General features: G+C 48.3%; 1 pseudogene; it reads right to left on the bottom strand.

The window, feature by feature from the left end:
- Positions 1-348: 348 nt before the first annotated feature.
- Positions 349-1368, bottom strand: LOC116985573 (annotated as a pseudogene).
- Positions 1369-5210: the final 3842 nt, after the last annotated feature.

Below are 5210 nucleotides of genomic sequence, written 5' to 3'. Positions count from 1 at the left end.
CTTTAGAAGCCCTTTTTAATGTAAAAATACACAACCTACCTTCTGTGGTTTGCTTTATGAGACCCTGCGGTTGCTGGCGGTCGCGGGTTTAGATATTGATTTTTAAACTACTATAACTATTATTCAAGGCCTTTAAACCTAATAATAGCTTTTGAGACGGGGTCTTCCAGCGATTTTTCGTTAATAATTAACTAGGCTGAACATCTTCGATTTGAACAGCCTAGAGAAAATCGCGTTTTAAACCCGCCCCCTCAAAACGGCGCCAAAATCGCGCGCACCCGCAGCGGCAGATTTTCAAAGACGCTTCAGGTAGGCTTTGCAGCATACCTACTACTAGCACAGGTTTTTGTAGAAGAACGACTCCATTTTAGATTTGACCATTAGCTCTTTCATTCCCTCCTTTTTTATCAAACGTGATACCATTCACAGTCCTCGGTCGGTACACACAATGGTCACAAGTATTAGAGCAATGATTAGCAGAATGATAGAGCCATAATGTATCACAGCTCCCCAAAGTTCACCAAACCAAAGGTATGTCAACCAGTTCTCACTCTCTTCATTGACAACCATCCTGATGAAGCTTGTTTAGGGTCGATGGATCGGATGCCACCTGTAGGCGGTGTAATCCCTTCAGCCGATATTGGCGTTGTGCCATAAAGTTCGCACCTGTCCGAGGGTGTTGCCTTCTCATCGTAAATCATTGCACAGGTGAGGAGCTCCCTCCCCCTCTCATCCTGTGGTGGGGTTCATCACCTTGATCTAGACGCTAGCGTGTCCGTGGGTCTGGACAGCTTCTCCTCCCAGTAGGTTTGGGTGGCCTGCTTCCACATCACCACGTAGAAGCGGCTGCTGGATTGGAAGACAAAGACAAAGCCAGCGTAGATTGCAGTCTGTGTTGATGTAGAAGGTGCCACTGAAGTTGATGGCGTTGAACTTCTCAAATCCATCAGCAAGGCCAGGGTAAGAGTTGTCGGTCTGCAGTAACTCCCTGCCCTTGTTGCGCACTACCCGGTTAGGAACGATCTGCATCGGCCCCTTTGGAACTTCCTCAGGTCAGTCTCACTGATGGCGCTGTTCTCGGGACACATGACATAGATATCTGGGATGCTGTTGTCAAAGTCGTCCTTGCAGGTGTCTCCTCTGCTGTCACCATCGGCATCGATCTGGTCAGGGTTGGGAACAAAACGGAATGTCCTTCTCATCAGAAACGCCATCATTGCCATCCTCATCAATGTCCTGATTGTCATCACACTGATTACCCACCAGGTCTGAGTCAATGTCTTCCTGGATAGGGTGATGCATCATCTCTTTCAAGAGGTCCACCTGTTTCAAAATGTTCAGCTTCTCTCTCCCCAGACCCGTGGTCATACGATAGAGCTCAAAATGCTTCAAGATTGTTGATCAAATGTGGTTTGTCTTTCCGCAGTTGTGACCAAAGGCTTTGCATTTCCTCCTGATCTGTAAAGATGTTCTTTCTTCTGTATGGATCAGCTTTACATGGCACTGCAGGTAGCGATCAATCACAAACACCTTGTTACATCGTGGGTGGGGGCAATGTCTTTCACGCACCTCGTAAATGCGGCTCTTTTATATGTTTCATAAGCCCGTCAACTCCTCTGTAAACAGCACAGCAACCCTTATACTGACATCGATACATGGTGGGGAAATCTTCCCTTTCCAAGTTTGACTTTGCCCACGCAACATAAAAAGCTTTCCACTGTACCTGTGACATGTGATAAATAAAAATACAATACTAAACTAAACTAAAATATGTGGATTATATGGATCATAGTACAACGCGGGATCAGGCCCTTTGGCCCACAATTTCCATGATGTCAATTTAATTGGTCTTTTCATGACATGAGGATTAACAATTTACGTTTGTTCTTTAACTGACAAGCCGAAGAGTTCAATAATCAACCCAGCAGTTTGAAGAGAGTGTTTAAGAAAGAACTGCAGATGCTGGGAAAAATTGAAGGTAGACAAAAAAGCTGGAGCAACTCAGTGGGTGAGGCAACATCTATGGAGCGAAGGAATAGGCGATGTTTCGGGTCGAGACCCTTCTTCAGACTGATGTCGGGGGGAGGGCCGGGAAAAGAAAGGAAGAGGCGGAGACAGTAGGCTATGTGGGAGCACTGGGAAGGGGAGGGGAATGAAGGAGAAAGCAAGGACTACCTGAAATTGGAGAAGTCAATGTTCATACCGCTGGGGTGTAAACTACCCAAGCGAAGTATGAGGAGCTGCTCCTCCAATTTGCGGCGGGACTCACTCTGGCCATGGAGGAGGCCCAGGACAGAAAGGTCAGATTCGGAATGGGAGGGGGAGTTGAAGTGCTGAGCCACCGGGAGATCAGGTTGGTTATTGCGAACTGAGTGGAGGTATTAGGCGAAGCCTGCGCTTGCGTTTAATTTAATTTGGTTTAGAGATACAGAACGGAAACAGGCCCTTCAGCCCACCGGGTCCGTGCCTCAGTAGTTCTATCCTGCATACTAGGGACAATTTTCAGAAGCCACTTAACCTACAAACCTGCACCACTTTGGAATGTGTGTGGAAACTGGAGCGCCCGGACAAATCCCACACGGTCACAGGGAGAACGTATAAACTCCGTACAGACAGCACCCGTAGTCAGGATGGAACCCAGGTCTCTGGCACTGTCAGGGAGCAACTCTTATGCTGCACCACCATGCCCCCTTATTGCCTGATATTGTGATTAAAGCCAGTCATTCTATCTGAACTCAGAGGCAAATGTCAAAACAATGACAGCCCAGAGAGTTCAGTCCCACCCGGTCTCAAATTCTTCAATGTACCATTAATCTCGCCCATCAAACATCCGTCTGTCTGCAGTTGCAAGATGTCTGGGGATCCTTCAGGCGCTTGGTGTTCCTCGTTCAATGTCAGGAGGAATGATCGGGTCACTGCGGTTAATCTGTCCCCTCAGGCTTCACGCTCCACATCTGTACAAGAGGCTCCTGTCTTGAGACTTTAGAGATACAGCGTGGAAGCAGGCTATCGGCCCACAGAGTCCACACCGACCAGCGATCACCCCGTATGCTAACCCAAAAGCACTAAGGACAATTTTACAACTTGTTAAGCCACCCCCCTTTAGAGATACAGCACGGAAAAAGGGCCTTGGGCCCACCAAGTCAGCGCCCACCACTGATCACCCTGTACACTAGCACTATCCTACTCACTAGGGACAATTTAACACTTTTACCGAAGCCAATTAACCTACAAATCTGAACGTCTTTGGAGTGTGGGAGGAAACCAGAGCACCCGGAGAAAACCCACATGGTCGCAGGGAGAACATGCAAACTCCATACAGACAGCACCCGTGGTCAGGATTGAACCCGGGTCTCTGGCGCTGTGAGACAACAACTCTACCGCTGCGCCACCGTGCCATCCCTGCGCCACTGTCTTGTGGATGTAGGGCGTGGGATGTTCTGCACCCCCCACTCAGTCACAACATCTCACTCAATCTCACCATCACCTTCCTGACCGGCCCAGACATCCCCAATTTCTTCAGAGCCCGAACATCTGCCCTCATTGAATCAGGGTAGAACAAGCAAGTAATCCAGTGGTAGAGAACTCTGCCCTTATTTCCCAACACTCCCAATGAAAGAATTCTCCCTAAGGCAGTCCCAACAACAATTCCGAGAATGCCAGCTTCTAACCTCTCAAGCTAGAGAAAACCGCCTCTGCTGAATGACGATCCTTCTCCCTTCTCAGAAGCATGCCCGTCTCATTGAGTAACTGCATGGTTTAGTTTATCGTCACATGTACCGGGGTGCAGCGAAAAGCTTTAGTTGCGTGCTAACCAGTCAGTGGAAAGACAATACATGATTACAATCGAGCCCTCTACAGTGTACAGATACATGCTAAACTGAATAACTTTTAGTGTAAGATAGAGTCCAGTAAAGACCGATCAAAGATAGTCCGAGGGTCTCCAATGTGGTAGATAGTAGCTCATGACTGCTCTCTAGTTGTTGGTCGGATGGTTCAGTTGCCTGAAAACAGCTGGGAAGAAACTGACCCTGAATCTGGAGATGTGCGTTCCACATTTATTGTGCCTTTTGCCCAATGGGAAAGGTGAGAAGAGGGAGTGTCGGGGGTATGATTATGCTGGTGGCCTTGCCGAGGCAGCGTGAGATGTAAATGGAGTCAATAGAAGGGAGGTTGGTCTGGGCTGTGTCTTGGTTGGAGCTAGTGTAGATGGGGCATCTTGGTCAGCGTGGACAAGTTGGGACGATGGTCCTGTTTCCGTGCTGTATGACTCCATGTGTGCATAAGAAAGTGGGATAGCATATAGCTATTGTGAATGGTGGATTGATGGTCGGAATGGAGTCGGTGGGACGAAGGGCCTGTTTCTAAGCTGATCTTTAAATTAAACTAAACTAAATCATAGGAAAAACTCTCAAACTAAAATCTAACCCTTGTGAATCCAGCATCTTCAAGGCACGTTCAGGTCCATCACCGATTTTCCAGCACCCTTCGTTTTAGAGCATTTCTGGATTATCCATTTTGCCGGACCAACAGAGGTCACGGCCTCCGAGAGGAATCCGCCGGGGAGCCGAGATATCGCCCGCAAAGTCGGCCTCGAAAGTCTGCTATGGGAACGGATCTTCCAGCTCCGGCCGGGCTGGAGTTCCAGAGCCCCGGCCGCAGGGGGCAAATTCGACCTGCTAGACGGCCGCGGAAGTCCCAATGAGGTAGGGATCGGCTGCTTCACCCAGTTTAGGAGCCACATTCTCGGGGGGACTTCCAGTGGGGGATTTCAAGTGCACTCTTGTAATTTTGTCCGGATTAAAGGAGGTGCCGGACTACCAGATGCCGGAAAATCAGTGGTGGACCTGTGGAAACCAAAGATCTTAGGTGGAAACCCTTCTGACATACGGAGATGAGGTAAGCACACATTATCTACGCATTGATTCAACACAGCTCAGCAAAAGTGAATCAGAAATGTCTCACGCTAACAATGGTAAACATAGCATTTCCATGTCTAATCCTTATTAAATCTGGCCATTACAATTTTGCAAGGTCATACTGCAATGTCGAGTGCGTGGTTGCGTGGTCGAGTGCATGGCATTTGCCTTTTCTCACACATCAATCTTTTAGACTCATAAACAAAAGTAGGGTGCGGCAGGAAATGCTGGAAACATCCAGTAGGTCAGGCAGCACCTGCGGGAAGAGGATCAGGACAAATATTTCAGATC

Source organism: Amblyraja radiata, chromosome 22, assembly GCF_010909765.2.
Source record: "Amblyraja radiata isolate CabotCenter1 chromosome 22, sAmbRad1.1.pri, whole genome shotgun sequence".
Taxonomy (NCBI): domain Eukaryota; kingdom Metazoa; phylum Chordata; class Chondrichthyes; order Rajiformes; family Rajidae; genus Amblyraja; species Amblyraja radiata.
The sequence above is the reverse complement of the archived record's forward strand: the minus strand, read 5'-3'. Positions and strand labels throughout refer to the sequence as shown.